At 49.0% G+C, this 23111-nt stretch overlaps 1 protein-coding gene across 2 annotated transcripts in view; it reads right to left on the bottom strand.

The window, feature by feature from the left end:
• LOC147712933 (cytosolic phospholipase A2 gamma-like) overlaps positions 1-23111 on the bottom strand; it is a 735829-nt gene that overhangs the window by 494185 nt on the left and 218533 nt on the right. The gene's annotated exons all lie outside the window — the stretch shown is intronic.

The raw sequence follows: 23111 nt of genomic DNA, 5'->3' as shown, positions 1-23111 counted from the left end.
GAATTACAATCCCTCCGCCCTTATCGGCAGGTTTTATGGTGATTGTGTTGTTCTTTTTGAGTGTTGCCAATGCATGATACTCTTCAGTACTGAAATTCCCATATGTCTCAGGTTCTTGGCTTGTTTCCAAATCAAGGAACACTGCTTGTTCAAATGCTGTAATAGCAGCAGGTACTGTGTGGGGAGGTGGTATAAATGTCGATTTTAGTCTCAGGCCAGTGTCACCTTTGCGTAAGTCTGCATTAGGGTCTTCCTTCCCTTCAAAAAAGGCCTTCAATTTCAAATTTCCGGAAGAAGTCAGTTAGTTCACAATGTAGCCTGAATTTGTCTGGGCGGGCTGTAGGTACGAAGCCTAGTCCTTTCTCTAGGAATTGTTGTTCAATGCTTGTCAGTTGTAGATCCGACAAGTTTGTGATTAAACTTGTTGGTTGCTTGTCCCCGGTTGTGGTGTTTTGCTCCTGGTATGGTTGCCGACTGGATCGTCTGTCTGCCAGGAGACTTGGTTGGGTGTTCTTCTGCTTTTGCCTCTTCCTATCCGGCCCCTCTCTAAAAAAGGCTGTTGGTATTGATTCTGGGGATGTGGTTGGTGCCACCCTGGATTCCAGCCCATCGTAGGGAATTGTGGGTGGGGGAAGGGAAAAGGGGGGGGGTCCAAACCCAGCATGTGGTGCCATTGGCCAATTCGGTACATGATTATGGTTCTGGTATCTCTGGTTTCCTCGGTTGCCCCTATTCCCTCGTCTCCGTCCTTGTTTATTGGAACCGGTACTGGATCCGCTGCTATTGGAGGAGTTATCATCTGAGAGGTCTGAGTCATTGTTGCTCTTGGCTGTCACCGTATAGTTGGGATCAGCATAAGGGTAAATTTTATTAAATTCGAACTTTTTTAAGTCCTTCTAAAATGTTGTTATTTTTGCCTGCATCAGATTCTCTTTATACTTGTTGAGTTCACGGTTGATCTCATCAAGCTTCTTCTTGTATCCGGTCACTGTCGTTCTAAATTGTGATTCGGTCTCCTGAATTTCTATTAGCAGGGCCTCTGAGAGACATAGGGCAGTTTTGATTATGAGGACAAGCCAATCTCGCGTGCAATGCCATGCGATCATGGCCCATTCTTTGCGAAACGTCGCATCATTGAGAAAGATGCGCGGTGCATTGTTCACCAAGAGACTTCTTGGTGCAGAATTAAATGACAAATATTGTTTCATAATAGTCCCATGTAATATAGTTCTGATTCAATCCCGTTTTTGTTCTGTCAACTTCTCCCAATCCGAAGTATGTGCTATGGCCTGCGAAATTGCGGGTCTGCAAAGAGGGTGGAATCTGCCATGATTGCTTCAATTTCGGCTTCCGAGTTCATCCCTTTTGAAGTGAGAACCTGTCTATCTCACCACGCTTGGATGGGGTTAGTGGTCACAGGCCTTTGGCCCATTGATCACGTGGTTGTTAACAGTGAGCGTGTTACGGTTCAGGTTCACTATCGTACCGCCATTCCCCATTTTGTCACGTATCTTCCTCGCAGCGCATGATATTACACACACGCACTGATGGGCATTGTGCTTATGTGCTCAAACGATACGTACTTCACGTGAGACTGGCTTGACACTGTTAGTGCTATCAAGTAATATAAGTAAGATACAGCCACAGGCAGAGCCACGCACCTCTGCTACTAGTCGTGTGTTGTGCACTTGTTAGCTTTCACGAGTACAAGTCACCGGTTTTAAATCTGTTGGCTCATTGACCAAGAACTAATTGTTTGTTTGTCTCTTTATGTCTGTTTGTACCCTCTTGCCTTCACAGGTGCATGTCATTTTGATTGTCTCAGACCTTGAGACAAGGAGGGTGTGTGCCTTCCGCCTTTTTGTTCGGTAAAGCCCCCCTTTATTTTGCACTTCTACAGACTTTTTTCACTTTCACGACCCTTGGTAGGGTGGGCCTTAGCGTGCCCATACCGCCGGGGTTTATTCACTCTAGGTCCTGACGAATGCCAGGTTAACTATACCAACATTGGCAGAAACATGTTGACCACTCACTATCACTTAATGTTATTGGAAACAGACCATCCAAATTAGTTGGCCTTGTTTACCAACACATTTTTTAATTTTGCCCTTGATGATCAGCCATTAAATCAATTTTTGATACATACAAGGAATTTTTAACTCACCACTTCACTCTGTTCACGTAACTCACCACTTAGCACTCACATCTTCACATTACCCGCTCCGCAGTAAATCTGGCGTTTTAGCACACTGGGGAGACATTCGGTCACACCCAGTGGGGCCCGATGATGAAGCATGTCACCGACCAGGTCGGTGAGTGAGGGCTTTCTAAACAAACCTAATTGGCATTGTTGGTCTCTTGTGCTCTTTCACTTTTGTGTCTCCAAACCAAGGAACACTCTTTTTTTGTTTTCTTTACTGCTTTGGAAACAGCCATTTTCAGTCTAGCATGCACATGCTCCTCTGGTATCACACTTCTTATTATGGCAGACTTCTGGGAAGATTCCTTTACGATACAGTACCTATATGTAATCTTTGGGATACTCATGTTTAATGATGTTTACATTTTGAGTAGGATAGTTTTAGCCTCCTGTTGCAGACCTACTGTTTACAATAAAGTAGGTATGCCTAAAGTGGGTTTGTGAACAGCTCTTTGCTCATGATTCATTGACTGCTTTCAATCTTTTGTTTCTCATATTGATTTGATGGCCTTTTCCCTATTCCTGTGATTGACCTTCACAGTAGCATTTTAGTCTCAGATTGTTTCGATTAGCCAGATTCCATCCAGTGTCAGGTAAAGATTTCCTTTTGAATATTTTTAGAACATTTTACTTTTAGCAGTGGATATGAGTGTACTTAGTGGATATATTTGCAAATGCTGATGTTGGTTATTCTCAGCTAAATTATTTTTCTAGATTTAGTTCGCCAGTTTCCAGGCTGCTGCTTGTATCTGCTGGTGTTGGATTATTTCTTTCTTGTCTTTTTTTTAATTTTATTTTTGCTTCATCTTTATTTTGCTGGAATTTATGTTTGCTTAACTTCGGACTGCTGCTGACACTTCGGTCTGTGGCTGTTGTTTTTAGGTCTGGCCTAGAAACAACTTGAGGGGTTTCGCCAGACTTACGTTTTCTGAAAAATTAATCAATATAAATATTTATGTATGCATAGTGGGACTTTGAATTAGTGATCCCTGTTCGTTGGTCAGTTCAGATGTCATTCACAATTTGCTTCCACTTGCTGTTGCATCCTACATGGATAATGGTTCAGTCCACTTTGGCGATGAATGAATAAACATACATTAAGGAGCTTTGAATCGGCCATCTTTGCTCATTTATCGTTTTTGTTTCAGATGTCATTCAGGCTTTGCTTCCACCCACCAGCGCATACTGCATGGCTCACCCCACTTTAGCTGTTGAATTGGCTCTCTTTGAGTGACAGTCAAGTCAAGTCAAGTCAAGTCATAAAATTTGTATAGCGCACTACATACCCAGAGGGTTTCAAGGCGCTTAGGAAGGGGAGGAGGATTATTTGTCAAATATCCACGTTTTAAGCTGCTTTCTGAACGCTAGGTGGTTCTGGGTGAGGCGAAGGTAAGCGGGGAGTGAGTTCCATGTTTTAGCAGCCAGGTATGAAAAGGATCTGCCTCCCATGGTGGTCTTGTTGATGCGAGGTACAGTGGCGAAGGCTTGGCTGGAAGAGCGTAGTTGGCGGGAGGGGGTGTAGAAGGACAGTCGAGAGTTGAGGCAATCTGGTCCGATGTCGTAGAGTGATTTGTGTGCGTGGGTAAGCAGTCGGAAGGTGATCCTTTTATTGACGGGTAGCCAGTGGAGGTCTTTAAGGTGACCTGAGATGTGTTCGTTGCGTGGGATGTCTAATATGAGCCTGGCTGAGGCGTTTTGGATTCGTTGGAGTTTCTTCTGGAGTTTAGCGGTGGTACCTGCGTAGAGGGTGTTTCCGTAGGCCAGTCGGCTCGTGACCAAAGCGTGGGTGACTGTTTTCCTTGTTTCGGAGGGGATCCAGCGAAATGTTTTTCTGAGCATGCGAAGAATGTTGAAGCAGGAAGAGGATACGGCGTTGACTTGTCTGTTCATTGAGAGTGAAGAGTCCAGGATGACGCCAAGGTTCCGTGCGTGGTCTGTCGGAATGGGTGCTTTTCCGAGGGCTTCCGGCCACCAGGAGTCGTCCCAAGCAGAGGGGGATGTGCCTAAGATGAGGACTTCTGTTTTATCTGAGTTCAGTTTCAGACGGCTTTGTTTCATCCATTCAGCGACTTCTTTCATTCCTTCGTGTAGGTTAGTTTTGGCGGTGCTGGGGTCCTTGGTGAGAGAGAGGATCAGTTGAGTGTCGTCCGCGTAAGAGATGATGTTGAGGTTGTGTTGGCGGACGATGGCCGCGAGGGGGCTCATGTATACGTTGAAGAGGGTGGGACTGAGTGATGATCCTTGAGGCACGCCGCAGATGATTTCAGAGGCCTCGGACTTGAATGGAGGAAGGCGGACTCTCTGGGTTCTTCCGGTGAGGAACGAGGTGATCCATTCAAGTGCTTTTCCTTGGATTCCGATGTTATTGAGGCTTTGTAGAAGGGTGCTGTGGCAGACTGTGTCGAATGCTGCAGAGAGGTCGAGGAGGATGAGGGCGACTGTGTCTCCATTGTCCAGTAGAGTACGAATGTCGTCTGTTGCTGCGATGAGGGCGGTTTCAGTGCTGTGTTTAGCTCTGAAGCCAGATTGTGAGGGGTCGAGTGATTTGTTGGCGTCTGGTTGTTGACGGCTTTCTCGATGACTTTGGCCGGGAATGGGAGAAGCGAGATGGGGCGGTAATTTTTGAGTTCGGTGGGGTCCGCTGTGGGTTTTTGCAGAAAGGCGGTGAGTTCAGCGTGTTTCCAGTCTTCTGGGAAGGTAGCGGAGTTGAATGAGCAGTTGATGACGTCACGGAGGTGCGGAGCTATGACGGAGTCTGCTTTGCTGAAGATGTGGTGAGGGCATGGGTCTGTGGGGGATCCAGAGTGGATGGAATTCATCAGGCGGATGGTGTCCTCAGTGGAGATTGGGTTCCAGGCGTTAAGGGTGTTAACGGGGGGAAGATGGTCAGCTGATGTAAGGGTGGGTTGGTTTCCAGGTTGGTTGTCGAAGCTGTTGTGGATGTCAGCAATCTTGTTGTGGAAAAAAGAGGCTAGGGAGTCGCAGAGGGTTTGAGAGGGGGTGATGTCGTTAGAGTTGGCCGAGGGGTTGGAAAATTCCTTGACGATGTTGAACAGTTCCTTGCTGTTGTGGGCGTTGTTGTCAAGTCGATCTTTGAATGCTGTTTTCTTGGCTTTTCGGATCATTTGGTGGTGAGTGCGGATGGCGCTTTTGAAGGCGTCCTTCTTGCTGGTGGATGGGTCCTTTTTCCAGGCATTTTCAAGGGAGCGGCACAGTTTCTTGGACTTCTTGAGGTCGTCGTTGAACCATGAGGCCTTCTTGGTGCCAAGTTTGTGTTGACGTTTTTTCAGTGGTGTTAAGTTGTCTGCGGTGTTGGATAACCAAAGGGTGAGGTTGGAGGCGGCTTCGTTGGTGTTAGAGGAGAGGGCTGGGGAGGTTTGAAGGAGCGATGTGGAGATCTGCTCTGTGGTGATTTTGTTCCAGTTTCTTTGTAGAGTTGGTTGTAGGTGGATGATGGGTTTCGGCATGTTGTAGGTGAAGTGAACGCAGCTGTGGTCAGTCCAGAGGAGATTCGTAGTGTGGCTGAAGGAGACATGGTTGCTGGAGGTGAAGATGGGGTCGAGAGTGTGGCCTGCGATGTGGGTGGGGGAAGTGACCAGTTGTTTAAGTCCGAGGTTGGCGAGGTTGTCCAAGAGGGTGGCGGTGTTGCGGTCGTTGATCTTTTCAAGGTGGAAGTTGAGGTCTCCCAGAAGGATGTAGTCTTTGGAGGGGAGCGCGTGTGGGGTGATGAAGTCCGTGATGTCTTCACTGAATTTTGCGCGTGGTCCTGGTGGTCTGTAGAGGAGGGTGCCTCTGAGTGTGGTCTTGGGGTCGATGTGGATCTGGAAGTGAAGGTGTTCGGAGTTGGTGAGGTTGGCGTCAGAGCTGGTTGAAATGCGGATTGATTTCTTATGGACGATAGCGATTCCACCTCCTGTATGGTCGGTGCGGTCCTTGTGTGTGATCTTATAGTCATCAGGGATAGCGATGGCGATGTCAGGGGCGGAGGAAGCGTTCATCCATGTTTCCGTTAGGAAGGCGACGTCCGGAGAGATGGTGTCTAGTAGGTTCCATAGGTCAATGGGGTGTCTGTGGACCGAGCGGGTGTTGAGAAGGATGCATTCTAGGTGGTTGGGGTCGGGGATCTTTGTTGTGGTCGTAGCGGAGATGTTGTCGGTGCCGCTGAATTTGCAAGAGTAGCATGAGAATGGTCCATGGGTGTGTCCGGGAGCGGCTTGGACGCAGGTGGGGGCGCGACCGGGGTTAAGGGCTAGGAGGGTGGCGGCATCGTAGGTGACGCGGGGGGGCTGGGCAGCGCGAGGGGCAGGGGGTCTGGCGCTGGGCGCGGTCCAGGCGCGGATGGGCGTAGACGGGCTTACCTTTGGCGCACCTTCGGCGCGGGTTGGGCGCGGTCGCTGCGCGTGAACGCTGCGCACGGGAAGAACTGTCATATATGGATAGTGGAGGGGGAGGGGCGAGGGCGTCTTAGCTGGGAGGCGGGGCGGGCTAGGTAGAAGCACAACAACAACAAAATGGAGGGCGCTTGGGGGGAATGCGCTTTACAGGTCGGCAAGTCGCGCTGGCAGACAGTGAAATAATCAATGCGGTGAACAGAGCGCACACCAGGCAATGTAAATTACACCAACAGTGAAATAAACACAGCGGAAAACAGAGCGCACACCAGGCAATGCTAATTACACCAACAGTGAAATAATCACAGCGGAAAATAGAGCGCACAACAGGCAATGCAAATTACACCAACAGTGATATAATCACAGCGGAAGACAGAGCGCACAGCAGGCAATGCAGAAGACACAGTTTGAGGAAGGAAGCGCTAAGCAACGATACCGCTGCTCAAGGGAGCGACCACTCAGCTGGCAAGCGTCGAGTGAGTCACAGCGCTTCCAGGTAATGGAGCGCTGAAGTAGTCTGTGGGAGGGCGTCTTAGCTGGGAGGCGGGGCGGGCTAGGTAGAAGCACAACAACAACAAAATGGAGGGCGCTTGGGGGGAATGCGCTTTACAGGTCGGCAAGTCGCGCTGGCAGACAGTGAAATAATCAATGCGGTGAACAGAGCGCACACCAGGCAATGCTAATTACACCAACAGTGAAATAATCACAGCGGAAAATAGAGCGCACAACAGGCAATGCAAATTACACCAACAGTGATATAATCACAGCGGAAGACAGAGCACACAGCAGGCAATGCAGAAGACACAGTTTGAGGAAGGAAGCGCTAAGCAACGATACCGCTGCTCAAGGGAGCGACCACTCAGCTGGCAAGCGTCGAGTGAGTCACAGCGCTTCCAGGTAACGGAGCGCTGAAGTAGTCTGTGGGAGGGCGTCTTAGCTGGGAGGCGGGGCGGGCTAGGTAGAAGCACAACAACAACAAAATGGAGGGCGCTTGGGGGAAATGCGCTTTACAGGTCGGCAAGTCGCGCTGGCAGACAGTGAAATAATCAATGCGGTGAACAGAGCGCACACCAGGCAATGCTAATTACACCAACAGTGAAATAATCACAGCGGAAAATAGAGCGCACAACAGGCAATGCAAATTACACCAACAGTGATATAATCACAGCGGAAGACAGAGCGCACAGCAGGCAATGCAGAAGACACAGTTTGAGGAAGGAAGCGCTAAGCAACGATACCGCTGCTCAAGGGAGCGACCATTTTTGTCTTTTTGTAATGGTACATGTGCATATCTCCATGCATAGTGCACTTCGGGCCAGTGTTCGTGAACAAATGCCTCTTTTCAGTCATTTGTTTTTTTTTATTTACAACTTTTTGGCCTGAAAAATGTTTTTTTTTTTTTTAGCGAAAGCCGCCTCTAAACTTTGCATTTATATTTTTATGTCACCCCTAAGTATGCCTTATTACCCATAAATGCAAAAACCACAGTTGATGGACAGAATGCAGAACAATGTTATTACCCATAAAGGCATGGTGCAGGGCATTTAAAAGTAGTACACTTAAAAGATTAAGGATAAATATGCCTTTTCAGTGAAAATACCCTTAAAGCTATGTTCACTGTAGCAGGTTTGCAATATTAAAAATGAATCCTATATCTCTGGCTTTCAACTAGCTGGAACATAAAATTAAACACATATTTCTAATAAATATTTAAAAAAATTAGCCCAGCTCCTGGAAGCTAAAGCTGCATGTTGATCTCCCACATCGGCCAGCCAGTAATTAGCTTTTAAATAGGTGTGAATGAGGTGTGAACTTCTTACAGGAGTAAGCAATAGGGTGACCTGAATTGGTAGAGATATCTCCTCTGAAGCAGCCAGAATATAGAAAGGGGTGGGGGAATGGAGGTTTGTTTATGATATTAAAGTGTCAAGTCCTGCTCAAATGTCACATTCTACTTGACATTTCTGCTGTGTTGTTTCATATGACACTAGGGGCATGCCTCAAATAGGTCTCTCCAGTTACAAGCAAATGTTAGCTGACACTTAGGCTTCTGAATTACATCATTGACAACTTGTGCTTCATTTACTTTGTCTAATTGATGTCATCAAAATCACTCGGTAAAACCATCTCTCCATCTCTATAATTCATTGTTGCTCATCTATAGCTCTATATGTTGTATATGATTATCATAAGAAGCCTTTAGCATGAATAATCGGAGCAGAATTTTGTTATTGTCTCAATTAACAGCGGAACTATGGTGATTTACCTCACAGGAAACACTCACTTCTCCTTTGTTCCACTTCCTCGCTCAGGTCTCCAGATACATGAGCGCGATATTAAAAATGTGGTTGGTGATCGCATCTGCCTTCTCCTGCCTGTCCTTAGCCTCTATCGACCTGAGGGAGATGGTGGAATGCAGATGGCATGGTGCCAATAACCTTCTCCTCTGTCAGCGTGGGTGTCTGCTGACCCCCACTGAGAGGAGAGCTGAAGCAAGGCTGATGAGCAGGTCTCATAGAGCTGCCGTCAACACAGTGTAATCTCTCCATTCTCACAATGAAAGCAGAGAGTGGAGCTTTGGACTGAGGACCGGTAGGAGTTCACAGAGGGTGGTAGGGTACATGGCAGGAGACCAGATATATATTTTGTTTTTAGTTTTGGTGGGGGAATACAGAAAACACACTGTAATGTGTTTTTCAGAGTATGAACAACTGTATTACCTACTGGCGGCCGCCAGTAGGTAGTTATAGTTAGGACCTATTTTCCATTGGAAATTCGCAAAATTCTATTCCCAATAACTTTGGCGCCGGTTGACGACCCTTCGCGAAATTTTCAAAACTCGTGGGGCGCTCCGGTCCACTCCTATCTTGAAAGTTTTGGTGTGATTTGTCAAGCGGGGCCCGAGAAAAAAGGGGTGTCCCAAAAAGTGTTTTCTCCATGCAATCTCCCATTGGAAATTTAGACACAGCTACAGCCCGAACTGCTGAACGGAATGACACCACATTTGGCAAAAAGGTAGTCCTTGGTTCAGAAAGAGTCCTTTTTGTTAAATGGTGTAAATCCGTTCAGTAGTTTCTGAGAAAATCAAAATTAAAAAAGTTTCGATATCTATGGCCGCGCAGGATCCGCGCACCCTCCTGATCACAAGCTTTATGCTAATTGGCTGACAACACTACAAACCAGGAAGTGTTGGCAGCCATCTTGTGCCTCGGTAGAACAGAGTCACAAGAAATCAGTCAAAAAATGTGCAAAGCACAAAAAGGCCCTGCTTAGGGGTTAACCTATCTCGAGTGAAGTCACACCCGACCAATGTGCACTGTTGCAAAACTGTTTTAGTTAATTTTATTTTGCAATTCTTAATGTTTGATTTCAAAATGAGGTTGAATATATCACCATATCTTTTCAATTCAATACATTGAAAACTTCATTCTTATTTGTTACAATTATTTACACATTGATACTTAAGGCAGCAAGATTTAAACAATAAACAAACAAAGCAAATCATCCAATTCATTATTCATTATTCCTTGCGATGCCCGATGCATTTCGAGCCTAATGGGGCTCTTCCTCCGGGGCCTGAAATCTAAACAGATTGAGACACATGTTTTAGAAAACAGGTCGTTACATTTGGGACCAAGTGTTATCGTGTGTGATGTGAGTGCTCAAGCTGAACGAACCTCCACCTCATAGCCACGTGATTGATGAAAGATGGGCTTACCCTATATTTCTAGGCGCAAACAAAGTTCTGAAATTAATAAAGGAAAAGCCTTATAAACATCGTCCTGGTATCGAATGCAGGACTAAAATTAAATGAAATGAAAAACGCTAGGAGAAACTCACCCTTGCAACAGTGCACAGTGGTCGGGTGTGACTTCACTCGAGATAGGTTGGTTTAAGTGTTGGCTCGTGAGGGCAAACGGGCTACCACTGTTGCACGCGTAGATCAGCTAGATATAAATTATTAAAATTTAAAACATTAAATAGGTGTGCCTCTCCCCAACATTCACCTGCTTAGGGGTTCCCATAAAGATCCTGCCGAAATTTTTTTAAAACGAAGCGCGGGCTCCTGCGCTTCATTACTATTTAGCCCCCGGGTGAGACAAGTCCCGGGGGCAATATTTTATTGCAATGGGGGGCCCCTCAGTTTCAGGGACCGCCACCCCCCGGAGCTTCAAAATAGATGGGTGGGGGCTCAAATGCCGCCCCAAGCCCCGGGGACCGCCACCGCCTGGGGCTTTCTGACAATATTTGTGTGCAGGGCTCATAGCCCCCCCAGCCCTGGGGACTGCCAACCCCCGGGGCTTTGAAAATACATGGGTGGGGGCTCAAAGGCCCCCCAAGCCCCGGGGACCACCACCCCCTGGGGCTTTAAGAAAATATTTGCGGGGGCTCACAGCCCCCCCATATCCCCGGGGACTGCCACCCCCCCGGGGCTTGTGTATCATTTTTTTAAAATAAAAAAAACCTGTTGGGGGAGCTTGAGCCCCCCCACATGCCCTGGGGACCACCATCTCTTGGGGCTTTGGTAATGTTGGGGGGGCTGCACGCCCTCCTCCTGGAGCCCTGTCATGGGCCTGGGGACCGCCATCCCCCCAGGGACGGCTCCTGTAGTGTCCCAGAGTGCTCACCCCCGGGACACTGCAGTTTGCTGTAATACCAAAGCAGATTGCTTTTCCACACGGAGAGCTGCATCTTAGTAGCTCTGCATGTGGAAAAGCAATGCCGGCTCCCGCAGGAGGCTGGCAGCCGGTGGGACCGTGGGGAGATTGGGGACCCCCCACGGTCCCCTATGGATAGGGCTGGCCCCAGGGAGTGGGCTCCTCGGAGTCCCAAGTGGCCAGGGAGGGGCAGCCCGCCTCCCAAAGAAAAAAAATTGAAATAGAAAAATAAATAAATAAAGGCCGGTCCGGGGTATGGGGTCCCCGGGCCAATAGAGGCCTTAGGAGGGGGGCAACGCATAAATAAAAAAAAATGTGCCCATGCCCCGGGGGAGGAATTGGCCACAGGAGGGGGGCCCACGCGGCCCCCTTCCAGTAACATTGTTTTTTAATTGAAATGGGGGTCAGGCCCTGGGGGATGGGGTGCCCAGGGCCAATAAATTAGAAAAGGAAGGGGGCCACACAGCCCCCCTTTGAAAGAAATAGAACCGGCATTGCACCAGAGGCCACGCCCCCTCCCAGCAGCACTCTGCAAATGCGCCCCCTATCACGTTGTAAGATGGAGAAGTAATTCCCCTTGAATACTGGGGGTCCCTGCGGGCCAGCTAGCCCTCCAGGAACCTCCAGTATGCACCAGGGAGCTGCGTTGCTGAGAGGGGGTTCAGAGGCCATTCCCATTTTTTCACCTCTCTGCAACCTAGCTCTGTGGCGCTTACTGGAGGTACCTGGTGGGCTAGTTGGACCCCAGGGACCCTCAGGATTCTAGGGGAATTACTTCCCCATCTTAAAATGCGCCACGGGGCACGTTTGCACACTGGTGAAGGAAGGGGGCGGGGCCTGAGGTGACGTATGCAAGCACGCCCCGTGGCCGTTTTAAGTTGGGGAATTACTTCCTCTTCAATCCTGAGGTCTCCTGGGGGCCAACTAGCCCACCAGGTACCTCGAATAAGCGCCACAGAGCTGCATTGCAGAGTGTTGTAAAAAGGGGAGTGGCCTCTGAACACCTCTCTGCAACGCAGCTCCCTGGCGCATAGGAATTAATTTCCCAACTTAAAATGCCCCACAGGGCGTTTTTCCACACATGTCACCTCAGGCCCCCCTCTTCCTTCACCACTGTGCAAACACACCCCCTGACGAGTTCTAAGTTGGGGAATTAGTTCCCCTTTAATACTGAGGGTCCCTGGGGGCCAACTAGCCCACCAGGTACCTTCTGTATGCGCCAGGGAGCTGCATTGCAGAGAGGTGTTCAGAGGCCACGCCCCTTTTAACAGCTCTCTGCAACGCAGCTCTGTGGTGCTTACTGGAGGTACCTTGTGGACTAGTTTGACCCTAGGGACCCTCACGATTCAAGGGGATTTAATCTCCCAACTTAAAACGGCCACAGAGCATGTTTACACATTGGTGAAGGGAGGGGACGGGGCCTGAGGTGACGTGTGCAAAAACGTCCTGTGGCGAGTTGTCAGTTGGGGAAATAATTCCCCTTCAATCCTGAGGGCCTCTGGGGGCCAACTAGCCCACCAGGTGCTTACAGTAAGCGCCACTGCGCTGCATTGCAGAGAGGTGGTCCAGACCGTGCCCCTTTTTTCTCCTCTCTGCAACGCAGCTCTGTGGCGTTTACTGGAGGTACCTTGTGAGCTAGTTGGACCCTAAGGACCCTCAGGATTCAAGGGGACTCAACCTCCCAACTTAAAACGGCCACAGGGCATGTTTACACAGTGGTGAAGGGAGGGGACCGTGTCTGAGGTGACGTGTGCAAACACGCCCTGTGGTCATTTTAAGTTGGGGAATTAATTCCTCTTCAATCCTGAGGTCTTCTGGGGGCCAACTAGCCCACCAGATACCTCCAATAAGCGCCACAGAGCTGCGTTGCAGAGTGTTGTAAAAAGGGGCGTGGCCTCAGAACACCATTTTAAGGTGGGGAAATAATTCTCCTTCAATATTGAGGGCCACTGGGAGCCAACTAGCCCACCAGGTGCTTTTAGTAAGCGACACTGTGCTGCGTTGCAGAGTGGTGGTCCAGGTCGTGCCCCCTTTTACACCTCTCTGCAAAGCAGCTCTGTGGCGCTTAATGGAGGTACCTAGTGGACTAGTTGGACCCTAGGGACCCTCAGGATTCAAGGGGACTTAATCTCTCAACTTAAAATGGCCACAGGGCGTGTTTACACAGTGGTGAAGGGAGGGGACGGGGCCTGAGGTGACATGTGTGCAAAAACGCCCTGTGGCGTGTTTTAAGTTGGTGAAATAATTCCTCTTCAAACCTGAGGGCCCCTGGGGGCCAACTACCCCACCAGGTGCTTTCAGTAAGCGCCAGTGCACTGCGTTGCAGAGAGGTGGTCCAGCTCGTGCCCCTTTTTACACCTCTCTGCAACGCAGCTCTGTAGCGCTTACTGGAGGTACCTAGTGGGTTAGTTGGATGCTATGGACCCTCAGGATTCAAGTGTACTTAATCTCCCAAATTAAAATGGCCACAGGGCATGTTTACACAGTGGTGAAGGGTGGGGATGGGGCCTGAGGTGACAATCATGCAAACACACCCTGTGGCACTTTTAAGTTGGGAAATTAATTCCTCTTCAAACCTTAGGGACCCTGGGGGCAAACTACCCCACCGGGTGCTTCCAGTAAGCGCCACTGCCCTGCGTTGCAGAGAGGTGGTCCAGGCCGTGCCCCTTTTTTCTCCTCTCTGCAACACAGCTCTGTGGCGTTTACTGGAGGTACCTTGTGGGCTAGTTGGACCCTAAGGACCCTCAGGATTCAAGGGGACTTAATCTCCCAACTTAAAACGGCCACAGGGCATGTTTACACAGTGGTGAAGGGAGGGGACCGGGCCTGAGGTGACGTGTGCAAACACGTCCTGTGGCGCGTTGTCAGTTGGGGAAATAATTTCCCTTAATTCCTGAGGGCCTCTTGGGGCCAACCACCCCACCAGGTGCTTCCAGTAAGCGCCACTGTGCTGCATTGCAGAGATGTGGTCCAGGCTGTGCCCCTTTTTTTTCCTCTCTGCAGCACAGCTCTGTGGCGTTTACTGGAGGAACCTTGTGGGCTAGTTGGACCCTAAGGACCCTCAGGATTCAAGGGGACTTAATCTCCCAACTTAAAACAGCCACAGGGCATGTTTACACAGTAGTGAAGGGAGGGGACCAGGCCTGAGGTGATGTGTGCAAACACGCCCTGTGGTGCGTTTTAAGGTGGGTAAATAATTCTCCTTCATTCTTGAGGGCCACTGGGAGCCAACTAGCCCACCAGGTGCTTCTAGCAAGCGCCACTGTGCTGCATTGCAGAGAGGTGGTCCAGGCCGTGCCCCCTTTTACACCTCTCTGCAAAGCAGCTCTGTGGCGCTTAATGGAGGTACCTAGTGGACTAGATGGACCCTAGGAACCCTCAGGATTCAAGGGGACTTAATCTCTCAACTTAAAACGGCCACAGGGCTTGTTTACACAGTGGTGAAAGGAGGGGACGTAGCCTGAGGTGACATGTGTGCAAACACGCCCTGTGGCGCATTTTAAGTTGGTGAAATAATTCCTCTTCAAACCTGAGGGCCCCTGGGGGCCAACTACCCCACCAGGTGCTTCCAGTAAGCGCCAGTGCACTGTGTTGCAGAGAGGTGATCCCGCTCGTGCTCCTTTTTTACACCTCTTTGCAACGCAGTTCCGTAGCGCTTACTGGAGGTACCTAGTGGGCTAGTTGGACCCTATGGACCGTCAGGATTCAAGGGTACTTAATCTCCCCCCAAAAAATGGTCACAGGGCGTGTTTACACAGTGGTGAAGGGAGGGGACGGGGCCTGATGTGACAATTGTGCAAACACGCCCTGTGGCGCTTTTAAATTGGGGAATTAATTCCTCTTCAAACCTGAGGGATCCTAGGGGCCAACTACCCCACCAGGTGTTCCAGTAAGCACCACTGTGCTGCGTTGCAGAGAGGTGATCCCGCTCGTGCCCCTTTTTTACACCTCTTTGCAACGCAGCTCCGTAGCGCTTACTGGAGGTGCCTAGTTGGACCCTAGGGACCCTCAGGATTCAAGGGTACTTAATCTCCCCCCAAAAAATGGCCACAGGGCGTGTTTACACAGTTGTGAAGGGAGGAGACGGGGCCTGATGTGACAATTGTGCAAACACGCCCTGTGGCGCTTTTAAATTGGGGAATTCATTCCTCTTCAAACCTGAGGGATCCTGGGGGCCAACTACGCCACCAGGTGTTCCAGTAAGCACCACTGCGCTGCGATGCAGAGAGGTGGTCCAGGCCATGCCCTTTTTTTCACTTCTCTGCAATACAGCTCTGTGGCACTTACTGGAGGTGCCTAGTGGGCTAGTTGGACCCTAGGGACCCTCAGGATTCAAGGGAACTTAATCTCCCAGCTTAAAACAGCCACAGGGCGTGTTTACACATTGGTGAAGGGAGGGGACCGGGCCTGAGGTGACGTGTACAAATATGCCCTGTGGCGCATTTTAAGTTGGTGAAATAATTCCTCTTCAAACCTGAAGGCCCCTGGGGGCCAACTACCCCACCAGGTGCTTCCAGTATGCGCCAGTGCACTGCGTTGCAGAGAGGTGGTCCAGCTCGTGCCCCTTTTTTACACCACTCTGCAACGCAGCTTCGTAGCGCTTACTGGAGGTACCTAGTGGGCTATTTGGACCCTATGGACCCTCAGGATTCAAGGGTACTTAACCTCCCAAAATAAAAGGGCCACAGGGCGTGTTTACATAGTGGTGAAGGGAGGGGACGGGCCTGAGGTGACAATTGTGCAAACACGCCCTGTGGCGCTTTTAAATTGGGGAATTAATTCCTCTTCAAACCTGAGGGATCCTGGGGGCCAACTACCCCACCAGGTGCTTCCAGTAAGCACCATTGTGCTGCTTTGCAGAGAGGTGGTCCAGGCCATGCCCCTTTTTTCACTTCTCTGCAACACAGCTCTGTGCCACTTACTGGAGGTGCCTAGTGGGCTAGTGGACCCTAGGGACCCTCAGGATTCAAGGGGATTTAATCTCCCAACTTAAAACAGCCACAGGGCGTGTTTACACAGTGGTGAAGAGAGGGGACCGGGCCTGAGGTGACGTGTGCAAATACACCCTGTGGCACATTTTAAGTTGGGGAAATAATTCCCTTTCAATCTTGAGGGGTCCTGGGAGCCAACTAGCCCACCAGGTGCTTCCAGTAAGCGCCACTGTGCTGCGTTACAGAGAGGTGGTCCAGGCCATGCCCCTTTTTTACACCACTCTGCAACACAGCTCTGTTGTGCTTACTGGAGGTACCTATGGGGCTAGTTGGACCCTAGAGACCCTCAGGATTCACAGGGACTTTATCCCTTAACTGAAAACCCCCACAGGGCGTGTTTGCACACATGTCACCTCAGGCCCCCTCCTTTCACCAGTGTGCAAACACACCCTGTCGCTCATTTTAAGAGGTAGTTTTAATCCCCCTGCCCTGTTATGTACTAGGGCTTACAGACAAGCTCATGCTAATGACAGGCGTACCCCAACGCATAGTGTTCCCTAGTGTATGTAGTTGTTTTCACTGTATTCTAAGTGTCTTTTAGCATAGCACTGGCTCTAGGCCTGATTATTTAGAGTCGGTTACCACCAGTACCCATCTGAAAAAGTTGAGGGTACAGTATGATTTTGCAACAAGGCTTCGTTCTGCTCCTCTGTTTGTTCTTTCTGCACGTCTTCCCTCTCCCTGCACTTTTCTTTGTCCTTGAGGATTCTGTTGCTTCTTTCTGCATTTCTTTTTTTTCTTTCTGTGTGTTTTTTCTTCTATCATTACATGTCCTACCTCTGTAGGCATAGTTAGAAAATAGCATTCAAAAATACTTTGAAATTAACTGAAAAAAAAATAGGTTTTAAGCACATTATAGTTACAAATTAGCATTTAAAAAAACCTTTGAAATTCACTGAAAAAACATAGGTTTCAGGGCTGTTATAGTTAGCTGGACATTTCACTTGTACAAACCAGTGAAATTCCCCCGTTATAGTTAGTTCAGCTAACTATAACTTGCGCACCCGCAATGCACTGCTGATCACGTTACATATTACATAACTCATGACATGGTCAATGACATCACTCATGATATCACTGATGACATCTCAAATTACATCACTGATGACATTATCTTTGTGATAGAGTGGCAGACCTCGTCTCACCCTAATCTAACCTTTGATACACACACTCAAAAATAGTAACTAATGTTTTCAAAACAATGGACCTACCAATACAACTTACAACACACCTATTCAGTGATTCCAAGATCTACCCGCACACCCACTCACTCACCAACAGTCCTATACAGTCATTCATACATGTACTCACTCATCATATGTACTCATACACCAATACATCCTGTTACACACTGACACTCATATGTAGAGTTACTCACACACAAAGTCACACATGCAAACAAAGTATCAAACATCCATTAAATTGCATATACAGTTATACACACACCACCACACTTACTGCTACAAAAACTTACACATACTTACTCTCTTAAGCAATCACTTATAGAAACACATACTAATTTATACAGGATCGTTTCCAATCTTGCACTCTAACATATACTCACTTATATACACCAATACTCATATATACTAGTTTAAAACATATGTAGTTAGTCATAAAGACACTATTGAGACAGTCATTCACTCACTAACACACCCTTACACACACTCATCCATCCATACAGTCCTGCACACATGTCTTCAACACATACAAACAGTGAGTCACTCGATCATGCATCTATGCACTACGTAATACCCCCACCAAACCATACAGACACTCAGAAACTCATACTGATACTCAAAAAAACAACTAATAAGCCATATAGACACTCATGTAGCTACTCACCAACCAATGCAGTTACTTTGGGGAATCCACAAACACTGGGCACCTTTAGATTACACAGAATTGTAGAAAAAAATTCCCAAATTTGGCATGAATAGTTTATGTAGATAACAAATTATGAAGGCCTCAGCGCAAAGCATCCCAAATAGCTAAAAAAAGGTTTATCACTGGGTGCTAGGGGGGTGGGGGAGGTGCGGGGGAAGGTCTATCTGCGAAAGGATTGTTATCAATTTTACACTCAGACATTAATGCCTTTATGTGCTCCCCTTAGTCAATTATATGAAATATATAAACTATAAGTATTCATGCTGTAGAGCACAGCTTTCCAAACTTTTCATGTTGGTGACACGCCATTCTGGAAAATAAAATTTCGGGACACGGTAACGCGAGCGAGCCGGAACCACCCAAGGCGCTTGCCAAGGCTGAGCCTACTGAGTTTGTCAATGCTTGTTTCAATGGCATTCAATCAAGATAGATTGCTGTTGTTTGGCACAAAACATTTATTTTTCAGCACATGAGTAGGAAGAAACTGAAAATACCCCCACGCCGCACCAAAACTCTTATGGCACCAAGCAAATGAAGCAAATCATCATGACCCTCCTTAGAAGATATCTCTTGTCTCTTCCACAGATCTATCCATTCATCCTTTCATCCTACCATTTACCTGCTGATGTCCACCATTTAATCTTTACATTCTGTCGCCTATTCTGTCTTTCATCCATCATTCCGTTTTTCACCATTCTGTCTGTCCACCTTTCATATACAGACCTATCCATCCAACTCAAAACCTATCCATTTATCCTTTCACTCATCCATCTCTTTATCCACCCTTTTGCTCATTCGTCAATCTTTTCGCTCATCTGTTCATCAACCCTTTCACTCCTTTATTCCATCCGCCCTTTCATTACATCCACCTTTTCACTCATCCATCATCCACCCTTTCATCCACCCTCCCTCCCTTTCATTCATCCATCCAATGTTTCACTTATCCACCCATCATCCTCCCTTTTATCCAATCACCCACCCCCTTTCACCCAGCCATCCATGCTTTCACTCATCCATCCATCTATTCATTCATCCACCCATCCATACACCCTTGTTCACTCATCCATCCATAACATTTACACTATCAATACAACTTTCACTGCCTCATCAGGTTCTACATGAAAGTTGTGACTCGTATCATGCCCTTTTTTGACTACTCCTTCGGAAACCTCTGTCATCTGACACTTGTTGGCACAAATGCGCAGGATAGTGTGACTGTGATGACACCACAGGGCCTGGCCGGACCCTGCTCTGTCAAGCACAGCGTGGTGTGAGCAGCACCCGGCAATTATTCCAATGATCCCGGCTGAATGGCTCAGCTGGGGCTCAGATCAGGGCTGCAGAAGCGGCGCCTTGTCTGGCAGACACACATTCCGCTCCGGCTCACCAGCACAGCCAATGGGCTTGAGTTGCGATTAGGTCTGTGCAATCTCTTCTCGGGAGGTGAGCAATGCTTCCCTTATCTGTCAAATGAATCTCTTTACCAATGCAGCGGGGAGGGGGCAGAGAGGTGTCTGTTGGTGACTAGGAATGTGGGAGGCTGTCTGCAGTGCAAATATCGCTCATTCTCCACATAAATCTGCCCTCATAAATCTGAAAGTTTGGAAAGCTGTGCTGTAGAGAGTTCATACTAGAATGCAATCATCTCGTCCCAGCAAACATGTTTCAGAAAACAAACAACCAGAACAAAGGTTCCTAATATTAGTCAGCAAGTATCCATTATGAATGAGCTAGGCTGCATGAAGAAATGTAGCAACAGCAGTAACAGCCATTTCCCATGTGGCAGAGCGCAATATTCTTAATGCAGGAGCGTATTGTCTAAAACCCTGAAGCTTGCACACTGGTTTTATCCATTATGAAACAAATGAAGCCAGTGAAGGCAAGAGAAGGTTAACATTTAACAAAAAGAGTTTATGGATAGTAGCATAGAATAGGCTTTTGCAGGAAAAAATAAAGTTATTAAGTCTCATGCCTAAAAAAGAAATGCGGAGCGTAGCCAAGATGGCGGCAGGTTAATACATGTTTCCAGGTTGCTCCATCCCGCCGCCTTGCTAAGCCTTCACTAGCGCCCGCCGGCTCCCTCCCTGAGACCCCCGGGGAGAATTTTCAGATGCTAGGTAGCAGGTGGCACTGCCTGCCCCAGCTGGAGGCGACAGTAATGATCTGAATCCTGCTGCATGAGGCAACGCCTGGCCGGGAGGTGACGAGTGACTGCCGCAGGGTGTGGCCTGATCTCCTGCAGATCAGAGAGATCAGTGTGGGGTGCAAGATTCAGGCAGCCTCTCAGACACAGCAAACTGGCGCCGGTGAGCGGTGGGCACCCGGTGCTGAGCTGACAGACCGGGCTGCGGGTACGGCCTCGACACCTAGGCCACAGGTGATCTCCAAAGAGGAAGAAAGTGGAGGGTGAAAGATGTGAGGTTCCAGCGCCCCCCCAGGAACATAGCTCGGCTTCAGAGAGGAAGAGGTGTGCACAGGCTCAGAATGAGCCGACCGTCACAAAGCTGCAGGACACCGGCGGCCTGTTGGATGCGGCCTGCTCCAGTTCAGGTTTGTGGATCGGCTGTGCCTCAGTGAGCACAGAGGTGAGGTCTTGGGGCCTGCAGCTCAGTCCTGAAAGGAACAGTGTATCCGGCCTGCACCATACCAGCGGCTGCTGAATTGCTTTGTGGGGCATTGGTGGGCACTACCCGAGCAAAGAAGGCAAAGGGACGAGGGGGCTTCTCCCATCCTGGGGACCCCACGCATGTAGCCCTGAGGTCTGTTGGGCAGGAGGGCCAGCGACATAGAGCCCTGAGGCATGCCCCAGCTCAGTACTGAGGCCAACTCCACGTGGTCAGCCTCCAAGAGCGGAAGACCCCCATTCCACAAGAGGGTGCTGCAAGGCATGAATAGGCTGCCTGTGGGATGGAGGGAGGCCTCCTACCCCCTTGATGAGCACCTGCTGAGCAGCGCTACAAGTAGAGTAGGTGGCAGGGACTGTGCTACCTGATCTATGAACAGGACTATCTGACCCAGTGGTAACCACAAACGTCACAACCAGCAATGAAGGTCAGCGTGGAAGGTTTACAGGATAGAAGTGGGCCTCCTACACAATCCCCTCTAGGTCAGAGAGCCCAATGTGAACAAGCTAATGGCTGGCTCTGTAAACACAGCGAAGAGGCCTGACGGATTCAGCGCCAGGCAGCCCCGGGAAGAGAAATGGGTACGTTCACCAGAGGGGCACGCGATGTCCCCAGCAGATATGCCGCAGGAGGGGCACGAGTGGCTGAGCGCTTCTTGGAAGACCCTAATTAACAGAGAGACGGGGCGCTGGGTGACAGGGCAGCTTGAACTGGAGTGGCGGTCCTCTGCACACTGGACCAGAACACAGAACACTAGCGGACCCCACACCGGCTCCCTCACCGCCCTTTAGTCTTGTGAGGCTCAGGGGCATGGACCCCTCTCTGCTAGCCCTTGGACTGACCTGGAATGAGAGGTTGGGACAGCACCCACACATGGACCAGGACGTGCGACTCACCACCGGGATTACAGGTGTCTCCTGAACACATCACCGGGCAAGTCTTAAGAGGGCAGTCCAGGCAGCATGGCTGGGGCATGAACAAAGAAGGAATGGTCCATCAAAGAAATGGTTGGGAAGACAGACAACTCAGGGTCAGAGGATATGCCCTTGTCATTCAAAGCTGATTCCTGGGTGGAGTCAGACGAGGAAGAGGGCCCAATCACTAAAGCAAATATGGAATCATTGTTCACCTCTCTGCAGATCTGCAGGCGATAAAAGCAGAAATTGCCTCTGATCTCCAAGAAGTACGCCCTGATGTAGATGAAGTGGGAGAAATAATGGCCACGCTTGAGGACAGGGAGTCGAGTCAAGTGGAGGAGGTAGCTTGGCTCTAGCAAGGAGTGTTAAGGTTTAAAGAGCAGCAGTTAGACCTTCAAGTGCACAATGAGGTCCTTGGGAATAGAACGAGGAGGAATAACATAATAATTAGAGGCGTGCCATCCAAAGCAGAAGGCCCCAACCTGCGTGAGTAAGTCATGGATCTCCTTGGCCATGTTTCAGGCCTCCCAGAGACTTCTCCTCTGCAACTAGGCCGGGTTCACAGGGTGGGCCCCAAGAGATCAGGTAAAGGACCCCAAGCCAACATTCTGGTGTGTGTCCATGATTTTCAGATCAAAAGGGATATCCAAAAGAAGGCCAGGGACTCACAACCAGTTCATTTCAAAGGCCACACCTTTTTCCAGGCCCTCTCGAGAATCACCCTGCAGAAGCACAGAGATTTCCGCCCGTCACAGAGCATCTGAAGGAGGCCAAGACTCCTTATGCCTCGGGTCACCCCTTCTGAATCATCTTCAGGTATGAGTGGATGCTTCACTAGATTCGATCTCTCCAATAGGCCTGTCCTCTCCTACATCGTGATGCCCCGGAAGACTCTGGGGATCGGTCTGTATCCCCTAAGCGTCAGCGGCCGGATTGGCAGAGGGTGATAGGCAACTGCCGTGGGCCTAGACCAGATTCTGAAACCATTAATAAATAGAGACAAGCGGTGTTGCAGGCTCTTTCATCCGAGTCCACCACCTCAACAACTCCATGATACAGCAGGGAGTTTGCCTATACCGATTCCTTCGGATTGATGGACTCAAACACTCAGTTGTTGCCCTTCTCTCTGTTTAAAATGTCCTTTATGGTTCTCAAAGGGATCTTTCTGTCTTTTATCTTTTCTTCTCCTCCGCACAACCCAGCCAATTGCTGTTTGGCAGCCATCCCAAAATGTTCACTCTAAAACACGCTAAATGGGTCTGGCGACAGCAGCACGTACTTTTATGAGCAAGAGGCAGAAGTAAAGGTAACACCAACACAATGCATAATATTTGCATAGTGAGCCTTAATGTCCGTGGCCTTCACAGTCCGGTCAAGCGCAAGGACATCTTATCCTACTTAGAACACACTGGCGGGGACAATTGCTTACTGCAGAAAACCCAT

This window comes from Lissotriton vulgaris, chromosome 5 (genome assembly GCF_964263255.1).
Source record: "Lissotriton vulgaris chromosome 5, aLisVul1.2, whole genome shotgun sequence".
NCBI classification, from domain to species: Eukaryota; Metazoa; Chordata; class Amphibia; order Caudata; family Salamandridae; genus Lissotriton; species Lissotriton vulgaris.
Note: the sequence above shows the minus strand (reverse complement) of the source record. Positions and strands in the feature narration are given on the sequence as shown.